Source organism: Triturus cristatus, chromosome 5_2 (genome assembly GCF_964204655.1).
Source record: "Triturus cristatus chromosome 5_2, aTriCri1.1, whole genome shotgun sequence".
Taxonomy (NCBI): domain Eukaryota; kingdom Metazoa; phylum Chordata; class Amphibia; order Caudata; family Salamandridae; genus Triturus; species Triturus cristatus.
Window position 1 is genome coordinate 1,081,485,552 of NC_140588.1, and position 16,653 is coordinate 1,081,502,204.

Genomic DNA, 16,653 nt, shown 5'->3' on the forward strand with positions numbered 1-16,653 from the left:
TCTTTCTAAATAAAGAGAAGATTTTGACATAAGAAGGAAACTCAATTATTTCGTTGGATTTAATGTGGACTATTTGACTGTATATATCTGTAAAGCGGTGCAACCTCAACACAATTGTATTTGTACTTTAGACCCTGGGTTACGGGGTGGTGCCTTTGGACAGAGGGCGCCGTAGAGGTTCTTGCACACGATCATCTTGGTTTTTTGAAAATTAGATTGGTAGACATTCTGAGTTTGGTGCCCATTGCTAGTCACGGGTTGGTCCCCTGTCCAAATGCAGGTGTGTATGAATATAGTGAAAGTGATTAGAAGCTTCCGGTCTCTATTGTGTCAGTCATTGGGGCAAGATGGTGAATGTATAGAACAGAAGCCGAATTTCATCCAAAGACATCCGTGCTTTGGTTCCTTCTGTACACGCGGCAGTACGCTGTCTGGTTCGGGGAAGACTGAAGCTTCTTAGCAGTGCTGACAATTAGTGGGCACCACAGTCTTTAGGCAAGGTTGAGGGAGCCATGAGAAGGAGCTGCAGAGCATGGACCAGCGCGGCTCCTTTATATTCCAACTCCATTCTCGGTGGTCGTGCGTAGTGGAATCCGTTAGACAATTGCTCGCTCTTGTGGCTGTACTGCGTGCAAGGAAAAAGGTTGAGGACTCAGTTCCTCAGCCACCAGGCTGGTTGTACTTAGTTAATCGCAGCATGTTTGTTACTCAGATAAACCTCCACTGTTGGTGGTTTACTTTAACGGTGTGAGCTCTGTATTTGTCACCGCCCTTACCACTCCAGACGGGCTGAGTCAGATGACTAAGTAGTGCTGTTCCTCGTTTGTGGGAGTCTAATTGCAGCGCGGGTCTGCTAAAAGGTATCCCACTGATCCTGGCTGCTTGACAGCATGGACATCGTTTAGAGGTCACCAGGGGTAGCAGCTGCGACTCCTGGCTTGCCTCCTGTGACCCCCAACACTGTCAGTGCGACCCCTGACCTCTGATGACATTAGCTAACTTGGAAAATAATCATTTATTGTTCTAAGTGGTGTGGGTCAGCTCCTGCCTCCCGCAGCCCCAGCGCTTGTGGAGAGAGTAAGAAAGAAATCCAGGGGGGAGAAGGAGAGAGAAGAAGAGAAAGGAGGTAAAAGTGAAATGCTCTGCGGCAAAATAAGGGTAAAGTAGCGAAAGGAAGAAAACACTAGAGAGAGAAGGGAGAGGGATCAAGAGACAAACCCAGGAGGATGAATATTTGAGATAAACAAAGAGGGATGAAAGAGACACCAACATAGGCAAGGGGGAAAGGACAGATAAGGGAGTAGGAGAGGAGGGAAAAAGGTGAAATAGTGTGAAAACAGAGACAGAACAGTTGAGAAAGGAGATCTGTGAGAGAGGGGAAAACGTATTATAAGGAGATCAGTGAGAATGACACAGTTAAGACAGACAGGAGGGGGGAAGAAGAGTCAACAACAGAAAGACAAGACAGATAATAGAAAAGTTAGACAGATCACAAACAGCTGAGGGGAGGGCAACATCATATCTAGTCATACGACATCACTTCCTGTGATGTCATTGGGGTTAAAACATGTGATGTCACTTCCGCTACCCCTGGCATTTAGGTGAATCGACACCCATGCTTGGCAGGGCAGTGCAGGTTTCCAGTAGTAATTACACACAAGTTCTATTTCATCGAAAAGCGTTCTACTCTTGTTGCAGGAGAATCCTATTCCACCCTGCACATTTCGATGGATGGGGTGTAGGGGTCACGAACACTAGCCGTTTGAGCGTCAATAAGACTGGGAATTTCTGCTGCTCTGAGCTTCAAATGCGTGCTCCGTTAATGAGATGTGGTTAATTACATGCATGTCACTACCTTAGGCAGTACCGCCTTGTCGCGACTGACAGAAATGGCACTGTGCACTTTCATCGTTTTCAAAGGCTAAATCATTTTGAGCTCGTATTGAAATCATGGTGCATGCTCGTATTTGTCTCGAGAGAATGATCCGGTGAAAGGGAATGACTGGTTGTTTTCTTGAAGTTTGCACACCCTGTTATCTTGCATTCCGTGTACAGGAATGGCGGTGACCAGGTGGATCTCTCGTGTCTTCAGTGTGGTGTTGAGACGTGAAGTATTAAGAGCATTCCTGCATATATGTTTTTCAATGTCTGTGTTTTTTTAGTTCTTCTTACGCCATTTCTAATTCTTTGTCATGTGTGGGGCGCATCAGATTAAATACCTTGTATATGCGAGCCAAAGATTACTGCTGCTATCTGCCTTGAACATGCACGTCTGGGGATTTCATGCTGCACTCGCTCTTAGGTGCTTCATGAGATGTCAACACTCCGACCCCACCGCTCCATTGGAGTACGTCATTCCTTGTTTGCTCTCTTTTCAAACTCCTCGGCTTGTAATCTCAGGTGCACGCGTGCACATCATCGCATGTTTACTTTTTTCTGCTGATGCTGAAGAACATCGACAAAAACAATGGCAAAACCAGCAGGTCTGCATTGGCATCCAAAAAGTGAGACCAATTGGCTATGCCAATGCTTGTTAGGCTTCTGTTTACCTACGTTTTTTCTGCCTCTATTGCTCTCTGCCACTGTCATTAACCTGCTCCTGTTCATTTCTTTTTGCCGGTAGTGCTTCTGTTTTTCCGATTTACCATTGCTTTGTGCCAATGCTTGATTCTCTCACTCTCGCGCTCTGCCCTTTTTCGTCCCTCGCTCATCCCTCAGTCTCATTCTGTCCTGTATGTTTTCTGCTCACTTGTTAACCTTTAGTCACCCTTTTTCACTCTCTTTACTCTCTGTAAGCACCCTTCTACTGTTGTCACTGATTCACATCTTCTCAGTGCCTCCATTCCTCACTTCCCTCTTGTTCGCCCTATCGCCCGCTCCTTCCTTTCCACCGCCTGCAGTCTCCGATTCCTTGTCCTCCTCCTAGCCCCACCCTCGGCCCCATGCTTGCCCGCCTCTCCTGGACTTACTTAATGGTGGCCAGAAACCCTGGTCTGTCCCTCATGCGCCAATACCCCGGAGTGACGTTCCACGCCCTCAGCCTTGGCTGCCACGCTGCACTACACTACACTGATTCTGCGGTGCCACCTGCAAGTACTCCGGCCCACTCCCACGGCTCACTACTCCTCCACTGACTGCACCTGACTCCCTCATACCCATCCTCACCAACAACCGACCTGCAACCACTCCACGCTCTCTTATATGCTCCTTAACACCAGGTCTCTCACCAAACCTGCCATGGAGATCTGGGCCTGCTGCACAACCACACACGGACATGCTGTTCCTCACGGAGACCTGGTTGAACCCGGCATGATCTCTTGACATAACCACAACCATCCATCCCTGCAAGATCACATCATCTTTATGGACATCACCTGTACAACCTCCTTGGAAACAGCCTCCAGCAACATGGAGCACCCATCTTCCAAGCTCCACATTACAGTCAGCTTCACACTGAACAGCATCCTCATATGCAGACCACCAGGACCCTGCACCCACTTCATCAACACCATCACAGACTTTATTGCGCCCTGTATCCTCGACTCTGGCACCTTCATCCTCCACAGAAACCTGAACTTTCACCTAGAGGACCACATTGACCTATAAACTACTGCAATACACAAAAACCTAGTGAAGCTTGCCTCACCCAATGCGTGAAAGGAGCCAAGCACTGCGCTGAAAACCTCCTACACACGATCTTCACCAGGTTCGACAACATCTGACAACATCATAACAAGCCCATGTCAATCACCTAGACCAACAACACTCTCATCAAATTCACCATTACTGTCCTGCACCATCACAGAACAACCACCACCATGACAGCCTGCTGAGACTGAAACCATATCTCATGGGAAGTCCGGATTACTGAAATCACTGAACACTGGCTCAAACACAGCAACAACATACCCAACTCCATCTAAAACTTCAACAACAGGATCGTAGCCTCTTGACACCCTGGCTCCACTCAAGTCCAACAAAGCAAAAAGAGCCAGATCACAAGCCAGATGGTACATAGAGGAATTCAGGATGAAGCCACAGTGCAAACAACTAGAGTGCAGATGGAGGATGAGCTAAGACATGGGCAGACAGGAACACGTTCAAATCCGCCCTTAGATCTTAACACCAGCAGATCTAAGCCACCAAACACTCCACACTTATGGACACCAGTGACACCAGTTCCAACAGCAGGAAAGAAATCTTTGCCTTCCTGAAAGATTTCTCCACCCCTAAGGCCACCTCCAACATCACTCCCTCACCAGGCCTCTGCAACAAGCTCTCACACCTCTTCTGCAGCAAGATTACCACCATGTATGACACTTTTGACGTCCAGCCAGACCCGATGGACCACACAACACCATGTTGTAATATGCTAAAGATGGGTGATGTCATCCATGACATATTGCTATGGTGTAGGGGTTCTAGAGTGAGCTCATCATGAGCTGATGGGAAGAATGTTGTGGAAAAGAATGTTAAGAGATCTCTGGATGAACCTGCTGGCAGTTGGATGGCTGAGCTGTATTACCTGTATCTTCAATTAAACTTCTACTCTTAACTTCAAATGAAGTCTGGGTCATCATTCAACCCATTGAAGTGTACTTTTTAACACTGGCGACGACTGGGAAAGCAGCTCAACTCCAGACAACAGCGGTGACTTATGAAGATTGAAAATTCACCCTCATCACATTGATCTAAAATTCAACTTTCAAGTAAGACTCTAACGTTTAGTTCAAGGCTCATATTTATTGGGGACTACTTCACCTCTTCCTTCAACCTTCTCTGTATGAAAGGAGATATTTATCACCTACACAGCGTTGCACTCTAACTATTTAAACGCTCGTTGTACTGGTGTAATATATACGTATGAGTGTTTATTCGAGTAACTGAAATTCTTTCAGAGACGCGCTGGTGGTGTAAAACAGCTGATTAGCTTTGACGGCGTTCCTCGCGTTTTCGTCAACTAAGAAAAAAAAATTAATTAATTAAAAGCTTCCAGCCATCATATTATGATTTAAATTGGATTCACCTGTTATTTGCTCGTGCCATTTCCATCTCGAGTGCTAAGCGCGTGTTTGTTCAACATTCTCTGAAACGTTTGTCACTCTGCTTGCTGATACCACCATTGTCAAAGGCCATCGCTATTGGTTAAACGTCTCTCCGTCTGGAACGCAGCGTTTCCTGTTGCCCTACCAACTGTGACGCGCACGACGCCCTGGTACGTTAAGGAAGCATTGATGACATCTTTTGTTCAACGACGAAACCTCTGTCCGTCTGGAACGCAGCGTCTCCTGTTGCCCCAGTAACCTTGAAGCGCACGACGTGCTTGTACGTAGAGGAGCCACGTCCTTTATTTTGCATAAAGCGCCGTTCACACGATGGGTGAAGAGTGAGGGGCGTTTACTTTACGTACCGCTGACACACACAGCTATTCAACGATAAAGTAATCATTTTGTGTGTCAAGACTGCCTTTGTTTGGTTCATGCAGCGCTGACAAGCACAGCTCGTGTATTTACTTTATGTGAGTGAGTATTAGACTGAGCAGTGCTGTCACTTACAGTTGTTAAAGGCAAAAGCATTATTCTGGGGATCTGAGCAGCGCTGACACACACAGCTATTCAATAGTGAAGTAATCATTCTGTGTGTCAAGACAACTTTTGTTTGGTCCAAGCAGCGCTGACACGCACAGCTCGTCAATAGTAAAGAAGAAGTTTTCTGTGTGAAAGTGTTTTGGTTTGGTCTAAAAAGCGCTGACACACACAGCTGGTCAACAGTAACAGTAAAGACACCGTAAAGGTTTTTTTTTTTGCAATCTATTTAGCTGTAAATACATTATTCTGCGTATCTATTGTCAACTACGCTGATACGCACAGCTTATATTAATCACCAATTAATCTAATTTACAACAACAACCCTGATATTTAACTTGGGAAGGTAAATGCAGTAATCTATGCATTGTTCGATAAGATATGAGGATATGTACAGCTGTTAAATTCTGTAAGCTTTATTAATTTTCACATTCTCATTAAGCTTAGTCATTTGTGCAGCTTGTTGTATTTATAGGGTATATCTTTTGAGCCATGCAAAATGTTACGGCTGCACCGTTTTTTTTACAGTCTCCGGGTGATCCGCCTATTAAATGGTCTAAGTGGAAGAAAGTTTTTGAGCGATATGCTCGTGTATGCGGCACTTCCCTTAGTGTGGAGAGGAAAACGGCTCTGCTAATGCACTGTCTTGGATCTGAGGGTCAAGATGTTTTTGATCATCTTCCCGATGTTCCAAGCAGTGCTGCTACAGGTCTGAATGAATTTGAACAGTGTATATATAAGCTTGATGCACATTATTTACCTAAGGTTAGTACTATTTTGGAACGCTATCATTTTGGTAGACGTATGCAAAAAGAGTGTGAAAGCATTGAAAATTATGTGACTGATCTCAGACGGCTAGCCTCCACTTGCAAATTTGATATCTTAATTGAGGAAAGGATAAGAGACCAATTTATGCTTGGTTGTATCTCTGAAAAAGTGAGAGATGAGCTTTGGCTTAAAGACGAACCCTCTCTTGATGAGGTGTTGGTCATAGCCAAAAGAATAGAACACTCATTAGCGTGTGTGAAAGAGATAAAGAAGGATATTGACAAAGTTAGTTCTGATGTCACAGTAATTGATACTGATGTATCTAGGAAGCCTATTGATTCTGTAAGAAAATTTCAGGCTAAGGACAAGTTGAATGCTAAGTCTCATGTCAAATCTCGAGCTCAGTTTAAAAAGAGTGGTAAGTGTTACAGATGCAACAGCACAACTCATTGGGCAAATGATAAATCTTGTCCTGCCCTGAATGTCGTGTGTTCCTTTTGTAAAAAGAAGGGTCACAGTGTAAATGCTTGTAGGATCAAAGCATCAAGTGGTATAGTAAATGAGGTTTCTCAAGATAATGATACAGAATTACATGATTTTGAATGTGGGCAAATTGTAGTCCAAGTTGGTAGTGATGGGCCTCTAGACTTTATTCTAGTGGAAGGTCATAGAACTAAAGTATTGTTTGACTCAGGAGCTAAGATTACTATTGTCTCTAGTAAATTCTTTAGTGACAATTTGAGCACTAAGGTAAAGCTGTTGAAACCTGACATTCGTCCTACCGCCTATGGTGGTGATCCCATTGAATTAAGAGGGTACTTTGTGGGACTAATTGAATTTAAGGATCGTTTCACCTCTGGGAAGATTTATGTTTCCAAAAAGGGTGATAGTGTCATTAGCTGGTGGCACCAAAAAGATCTATGTGTCATGTTAGATCCCAATAGCACTCCTCCGGTTATCGTTAAAGAGAAGAATACGGTTGAGTTCATTGACAATACTTCTTTAGATTCTCAACTTATGGTTGAATTTCCCCAAGTATTTGGTGAAAAGTTGGGGTGTCTTAAAGGATACTGCCATAAAATAAAGTTAGTCCCAGGATCCATTCCTGTGTCTAGTAAGGTGAGAAATGTTCCGTTTACAGTCAAAGAAGATATGTTTAAAGAGATTGACAAACTTAAATCTCAGGGCATTATTGAAGAGGTTGAGGGAACATCTTGGTTGGCTCCGGTAGTGGCTGCTAGAAAACCTGATGGGTCTCTGAGATTATGTGTGGACCTGAGACAGCTTAACAAGTGTGTACAGGTTGATAAGTATCCCCTCCCAAATATATCTGAGCTGTTGAGCATGGTGGCAGGGGCTAGAATTTTTAGTACTATTGACCTGACGTCAGCATATCATCAGATACTCCTTGATGAGTCTTCTAAAGATTTGACGGCGTTTGTTACACCTTTTGGGACATTCAGGTTTATAAGACTTCCATTTGGGTTGGTTTCTGCCGCTTCAGTTTTTCAACGGGTCATGGAGAAGGTTTTGGTTAACATACCTGGTATTTGTGTATATCAGGACGATATTTTGGTGTATGGTTCTGACGTGAATGAGCATGGGAAGAGAGTGAGACAAGTACTAGGTAGACTTGCTGCCCACAACCTGACCCATTAAACGGGAAAAATGCTAATTTGGTTGTGAAAAGATTGATTATTTGGGACATACCATAAGTGCGGAGGGTGTGGTTCCAAAAGCTGATCTAGTAAACACTATTAAGGATCTGATGGCCCCAACTTCTAAGGAAGAATTAATGCGATTTCTCGGCATGGCCGAATATTACAACAAATTCATAAAGAATTTTGCTGAAGTCACATATAACATAAGGAATCTTCTTAAAAAGGGTGTAAGTTTTTGTTGGGATGAATCTTGTGAGAAGGAGTTTTGTGAACTAAAGCAAAGGTTACAAAAGGCTCCTAATCTTCAAAATTTTGATCCTACCAAAACATCTATTATTTCTACAGATGCAAGTTTAAAAGGCCTTGGTGCGGTGTTGTATCAAGGTGGTATTGCTCCAGAGAACACCATCATGTTTATTTCAAGAAGTCTGAAAGGGGCTGAAACCAGATATTCAGTTATTGAGCGGGAAGCGTTGGCAGTTTGTTGGGCTGTTAAAAAGTTCAAAAAGTTTTTGTGGGGTACATCTTTTGTAGTAAAAACTGACCATAAACCGCTGTGTGAAGTGTTAACTAACAAAGGCATTGACTCAATTTCACCGCGAATATCGAAATGGGTTGTTGGTTTACAAGGTTTTGACTTTGTGGTCAAGTATGTTCCTGGTAGTGAAAACCTTGTGGCAGACACGCTTTCCAGATTGGTACCGACGATTAAACCAGGTTTAGTGGACTCTCAGAAGGATGTTGATTTTAGTAGTTCTCAAGATTTTGTGTGTGGGATAGATTATGAAGTGATTTCTCATGAAAAGTGGTTGGATGCATGTAACGCTGATGCTTCCATTCAAGAGGTATTGAATCTCATTTGTAATGGTTGGCATCATAAGGAACAGGGTGGTTCTTCAGTGAGAGATTTTTGGTTAGTGAAGGATCAACTTTCCTGTTGTGATGGTTTATTGTTGAGGGGTCATAGATTGGTACCACCTGTATCTTTAAGAAAAGAACTACTAAATATAGCCCATGAGGCACACTTGGGTATTTCCAAGACGAAAGAAAGGGTTCGTTCTAGTTATTGGTGGCCAGGTATTGATAATCAGGTTGAACATTTGGTTAGAGAGTGTGTTCAATGTACTCTCAGTGAGAAAGGACTTAAGACCAGAACTCAACCCATGGAGAAAAGATCTCGTCCTAGAGGTCCGTGGAAAGATATAGCTTTGGATATCTTAGGACCTGTGCATGGGGATGGTTCAGATACCTTTGTGGTTGTAATCATGGATTTGTTTTCTAGGTGGCCTGAGATATTTTGTGTTAAGAATGTAAACACAACATCTGTTATTGACTGTTTAAAGAAGCTCATTGCAAAGGAGGGTATACCTGAAACTCTTCTGACCGATAACGGGGTTCAACTGGTTTCAGGTGACATGGAAAATTTCCTCAGTGGGTGTGGAATTGTGCATAAAAAGTGTGCTTTGTATCATCCAGAGTCAAATGGCACTGTGGAAAGATTTAACAGAGTTCTTAAAGATACTATCTCTTTAGCAAAGCAAAATGGGCTAGATTGGAAAGAAGAAATTTCAAAAAGGGTTTGTATATATCGTTTTGCTCCCCATTCTACAACAGGGAAATCTCCTTTTTTTTGTTTAGGGGAAGGAATCCTGATACTTTCTTAGAGCCTCCTTGGGTAAACAAATTTCTTTCAGCTAATGAGTTGAGTGATGATGACACTTCTTGGAAGAACAAGGAAGATTTGAAGTGTCTTAAAAGTAAAGAAAACTATGATTTACGGCATGCTGTCAAAACAACAAATGTGTCAGTTGGTGACATGGTTAGAATTAAAAAACCTGGGTTTTGTATTGCTGGTTCTAAATTTTCCAAACCCATCAAGGTGATAAAAGTTTTTGATAATGCAATAAGAACTGCTGATCACAGGGTTTGGAATTTGAGTCGTGTTGCTGTTTGCAATAAGGAGGATGATGTAAATATTTCTCAAGATTTGTTAAAAAAACGAGCGTTCCCCATGTCTTATCAAGACCTAGTAGGGTTTCACGCACTCCTGCTTATCTGAAGGACTACGTTGTGTGATGTTTGGTTGTTCACAGTATATTTATGCAAAATGTAAAGGAGGGAGATATGTTGTAATATGCTAAAGATGGGTGATGTCATCCATGACATATTGCTATGGTGTAGGGGTTCTAGAGTGAGCTCATCATGAGCTGATGGGAAGAATGTTGTGGAAAAGAATGTTAAGAGATCTCTGGATGAACCTGCTGGCAGTTGGATGGCTGAGCTGTATTACCTGTATCTTCAATTAAACTTCTACTCTTAACTTCAAATGAAGTCTGGGTCATCATTCAACCCATTGAAGTGTACTTTTTAACACACCACTCCACATTTCTCCAGAGGAAACTACTGAGACTACATGGTCCACCATCTCCACGGACAAAACTGCTTCCACCGTGCATTTCATCCACCCCGGGGCTCTATCAGAACTTTGCCCCAGGTCGCCTTCAACAAAGGCACTGCACTAACCCAAATCCTGAACACCTCTATTTCTTCAGCCACTTTCCCAGACACATGGAAACATGCCACTGTACTCCACGTGCTCAAGAAGCCTTTGGCGGACCCAACAACACCCTTCAACTTCAGGCCTATGTCCCTGCTTTTGTACCCTTTCAAAGACTTAGAAAATCTCACCAACTCCTCAACATCTGACAATCTGGATTCAGGCTCAACCACAGCCCTCAATGCAGCTTAAGATGACATCCGCATGATCCCGAACAGAGGAGATGTGGCCACCCTCATCCTCCTAGACCTCTCCATGGCATTCGATACAGTACCCCACCTCTTCGCCATCCGACGCCTGCATCAGACATGAATAGAAGGCTCTGCTCACCGCTGGATCTGCTCTTCCCTGACAGGCAGAACACAGCCGGTAAGTGTGGCCCCTACTCTTTGGAAGCCCTCAACCTCTTCTGTGGAGTACCACAAAAATCCTTGTTCAGCTCAACCCTCTTCAATACCTGCATGATGCCACTCACAAGCATCATCCGCACCCACAACATTGGCTTCCTACCCTATGTCGATGACACTTAGCTGATGCTGTCCCTTTTGGACAAGAATCTCCGCACCCGAGCAATTTTGCCGCCTGCGTGACTGAAGTTGCTGAAAGGGTGAAGACCAACTGTCTCAAACTTCGCACTAACAAGACATGATCTTCAGGAAGAACTCATCGAACATCGGTGGCCAACTCAACACCAAAACCCATGTCAACGCTGTCGCAGCCTCTTGATTCCACACCCTGAAGCTGCTCCGAAGAATCTTCAAATGGCTGCTGACCAGCACCCGCAAAACCGTCACACACACCATAGTCAGAAGCAGGTGGGACTACGGAAACACACTCCATGCCGCAATCAGCAAACTCAGTAGGTGGCTTAAAACATTCAGGATTCAGCAGCCAGAATCACATTGAACCTAACAAGCCATGTGCAGACAACAGCACACCTGGGAAGCTTCACTGGCTTCCAATATACAGGCGAGCCCAGCTGAACCTCCCCACGCACTCCTTCACAGCACTACCGAACACGGGCCCAGCCTACCTCAAGAGCCATATCTCTTCTCACAAACCAACCAGACACCTCGTCTTGGGTGGACTCCTACTAGCAGATCCCTCACAGATATGTAGATCCAGAAACGGTGGTTGGGCCTCGCCTACATCGCTCCTAAAGCCTGTCCCAACCGACCATCACACACGGAGCCACTTCCTCAATTCTTGAGGTTTCGCATTTAGCTGACGACCTTCGCGCCAGCCCTAGGCAAGGTCAAACGTGCGCATGCATCAGCGCCAGGATGGGCGGTAGACAGGTTACAAAGGAACGGAAAATAACATGGCATGAGAATGACTGCCTGCCAATCCTAGCCTCCCTCCCCAGAAGAACTGTTGGGTGATGAACTGTTAACCAGAGACACATATAAATAATAATACTAATAATAGTAGTAACAAGAGCTTGTTGGAGACAACCCCTGCTGTTGTAATGTTGCTACTGAGCTTGGAGTAGGCGGCCGCAAGGAGCGCGGAGGTAGGAAGCGGAAAGCTTCATCCCCATCCCTCTGGGCCGGGCTCGCTGATTGGCTGCCGGGATGATGACGCCACCAGCTGCCTCCCCGTCTCTGGCGCGAGAGCTCCGTTCCCGCCACAGCTCCGAGCATGCGGCGTCGACCTCGCTGCTCTGGGCCTAATTACACGCTCAATTAATCTGACATCTGAGCGTAATTACGGAAGGGATATGTTTGGATTTGTGGTCCGATGTGATCTGTGAAGCCTCTCCTACAAGCCGCTCCGTTTCAGATCCTTTTAATGTCAGGCCCTGTGATGACAGGGCCCGCCTCCTGCGACAAAGGTCTCCCAGGACCAGAGGCAAGCAGCGTCACCGGAGGACGCCATGAAGAGGGGCCTGGCTGCAAGGCCAGGGAAAGCAGAAAATAGGGCTTGAGTGAGTGAAAACAAACCCTACTGCCAGGGGTGAGGTGAGTGAGGTGTGGGGAGGGGTAGATACTGCCGGACCTACAAGAACACGACGTGGTGGTCTCAATGGATCGGGGTCAGTAGATGGGCAGCGAGGCGCCTCTCTGCATCGGACTGCAGCACAGCAGGCGGACCTGACGTGTGCAGGACCTGAGACTGAGGGCTGTCACTGCATCACGCACTGCAACATGGCAGCCAGCGATCAGCCAATGCACGTGAGAAGCCAGTATGACACCGCAAGATGCTGTCACTGCATCACGCACTGCAACATGGCAGCCAGCGATCAGCCAATGCATGTGAGAAGCCAGTATGACACCGCAAGATGCTGTCACTGGATCACGCACTGCAACATGGCAGCCAGCGATCAGCCAATGCACGTGAGAAGCCAGTATGACACCGCAGGATGCTGTCACTGCATCACGCACTGCAACATGGCAGCCAGCGATCATCCAATGCACGTGAGAAGCCAGTGTGACACCGCTAGATGCTGTCACTGGATCACGCACTGCAACATGGTAGCCAGCGATCAGTCAATGTACGTGAGAAGCCAGTATGACACCGCAGGATGCTGTCACTGCATCACGCACTGCAACATGGCAGCCAGCGATCAGTCAATGTACGTGAGAAGCCAGTATGACACCGCAAGATGCTGTCACTGCATCACGCACTGCAACATGGCAGCCAGCGATCAGCCAATGCACGTGAGAAGCCAGTATGACACCGCTAGATGCTGTCACTGGATCACGCACTGCAACATGGCAGCCAGCGATCAGCCAATGCACGTGAGAAGCCAGTATGACACCGCAGGATGCTGTCACTGCATCACGCACTGCAACATGGCAGCCAGCGATCAGTCAATGTACGTGAGAAGCCAGTATGACACCGCAAGATGCTGTCACTGCATCACGCACTGCAACATGGCAGCCAGCGATCAGCCAATGCACGTGAGAAGCCAGTATGACACCGCTAGATGCTGTCACTGGATCACGCACTGCAACATGGCAGCCAGCGATCAGCCAATGCACGTGAGAACTTAGTATGACACCGCTAGATGCTGTCACTGGATCACGCACTGCAACATGGCAGCCAGCGATCAGCCAATGCACGTGAGAAGCCAGTATGACACCGCAGGATGCTGTCACTGCATCACGCACTGCAACATGGCAGCCAGCGATCAGTCAATGTACGTGAGAAGCCAGTATGACACCGCAAGATGCTGTCACTGCATCACGCACTGCAACATGGCAGCCAGGGATCAGCCAGTGCACGTGAGAAGCCAGTATGACACCGCAGGATGCTGTCACTGCATCACGCACTGCAACATGGCAGCCAGGGATCAGCCACACCGCAAGATGATGTCACTGCATCACGCACTGCAACATGGCAGCCAGCGATGTGTCAATGTACGTGAGAAGCCAGTATGACACCGCAGGATGCTGTCACTGCATATAACACTGACTACCCCCTGGCAGCTCAACCTCACCTGTGCATGGTCAGAGAATGCTGTCACTCACTGCATCTCACTGCCTATGGAAGCAACATTCAGTGTACACTGGGGTAGAGGGTGCTGTCACTGTATATAACACTGATTAGCACCTGGCAAGCGAACCTGACCTGTGCAGTGCCAGCGAATGCTGTCACTCATGTCCTCTCACTGCATATGGAAGCTGGATCCCCTGGAGTAGAGGGTGCTGTCACTGTATATACTGCATGTAGCAGCAGAACCTGAACCGCTCAGTGCCAGAGAATACTGTTGCTCACTGCATTTCACTGCGTATGGAAGCAGGATCCACTGTACGCTGGAGTAGATGATGCTGTCACCACATTTAACACTGACTTAGCACCCGACAGCTGTACCTGTCTCGCGCACTGCAAGCGAGTGCTGTCGCTCACTGCATCTCACTGGCTATGGAAGCAGGACCCATGGAGTAGAAGTTGCAGTCACTGTATATAACATTGAATTAGCACCTGGCAGCTAAAAGTGACCCGCGCAGGGGCAGTGAATGCTGTCACTCACTGCATCTCATTGTCTATAGAAGCAGGATCCACTGAATTTTGGTGTGGAAGATGCTGTCACTGAATATAACACTGATTCGAAGCTGAACCTAACCCTGAACCCGACTCGCGCAGTGCAAGCGAATGCTGTCACTCACTGCATCTCACTGCCTATAGACGCAGGATTCACTGTACACTGGAGGCTTCCTCTGTATATAAGACTGACTAGCACCTGGCAGCTGAACCCGAGCCGTGCAGCGCCAGCGAATGCTGTCACTCACTGCAACTCACTGCCTATGGAAGCAGGAGCTTCTGTACGCTGTAGTAGAAGATGCTGTATGTATTTTACCTCACTCTTTGTAGCTGTTTGGCAGCATACTGTGCGTTGAGGGCAAATATCGCGGTGTAAATAAGAGCGACAAGTAAGCTAGAACGCGATCTTGAACGAATGACCTTCCACTAACTGACCAGACACCTGCGAACTGCCTTCCTCTTCCTTGCAGACACCCCCCCCCCCCCGATCCATGAGCCAACCAGTGGCGTCTCCTCTGCTAAGGGACAGGAGCGTCGCCCCACTGAGCAGGTCGAAAAAGGAAAAAATTAAATGATAATAACTTTTAGTTATTATCACTTTATTTTTACTCTTGCCCAGCTGGGTAGGGGCGGGGTCTCTGCTCACAGAGCACGGCAGGGGAGGAATGGTTTGCCCACTCCAACTGCGCAGGAAGCTTTGGCCGGCCTTCTCTAACCAGTCAAAACATCATGCGCACTTTATATGTCCTCCATGTAGGCTTCATTACAGCCTGCATGGAGAACATGCCCAGCCTCCCACTCTCTGGCTGAGTGCTGATGCACAGCACTCAGACCAATCACAGCACTGCACTGCAGAGTTGTGATTGGTTAGCGGGAGGCTGGAAGCCAGGTGCTTCCTTCCCTGAAAGTGGGCAAAAGAGGACCCAGAGGAGGGGGCGGCGGCGGCGGGGCTGCCACAGAAAGGTAAGTATGTTAATTTTTTATTAATTCCCTCCACTCCCGCAACCTCCCCCCCACTCCCACTGCCTTCAAATACCAGCCACCCCTGGAGCCCAAATCGTAGGACGCTTCTCTCAACTGGCGACCAAAGCCTGGAATAACCTTCTCCTGACGCGTACAACCACTGCATCGCTCAGGCAATTGAGGGAAGGACACAAGACCTGCCTGTTTGAATGAACAGTATGGCAACAATGGGGCGACCCTGTGTCCCTTAAATCCTGGGTATGTAGTAATAGGCTACAATGGATCTGTCGGGGAGAACCCAACTGCTTTGTAGAGGATGAATTTGAAAAGAAACAAGAAAACTCACTTGGTACTTATTAAATAAGTATGCAAAGTGTGGCATACACTTGGTTTAAACCATGAAACGCATATCAAATGATGTTAAGACGCATATCAGATGAAGTTGGAACACAGATCAAAGCAACACAATTACTAGCATATGCTTGCAAAGAGAAATTTTTCTTATATATCAATTAAAGCTTAAATCAATATTTACAAGTAATCAGAGGACTTTCCATACAGGAAATATTCTCTTCTTCTTGGCTTCTTCACTGCAAACAGGAAGCAAGAAGCACCTGGGCTCCCAGCTTTCCCATAGCCAATCGCAACTCTGAAATGCAGCGCTGTGATTGGTATCAGCGCTGCGTATTGGCGCTCAGCCAGGGATTGGAATATTGGGCATGTTCTCTGCCCCGGCTGTAATGCAGCCTGGGCAGAGCACATGCAAAGTGCGCCTGAATGTTTGGCCGGCCCGAGAGGACCAGGCAAACATTCATGCGCACTTACATGGTGCCCACCGCTCCTCCCACTGCTCTGAGAGCAGAGCAGATCTGCCCGCCCGCCAATACGCCGCAGCAGGATTAAATAAAATGATAACATCGTTGAGTCATCTTTTTTTTTTTCTTTCTTTACACTGCAAAAAGCAGTGGGTGACGTTCCTCCGCCTTAGCGGAGGAGCCGTCACTGCTCTTGAAACACATGCTCAGTCAACTCTGTCGTAAGCGTAGTGTACCTCGGCCGCAGCCGCACAATCTACCTACCAATATGAAGGGAAGTGGTTTCCAACAGGATGGTAAAACTACAAGAAAATGAC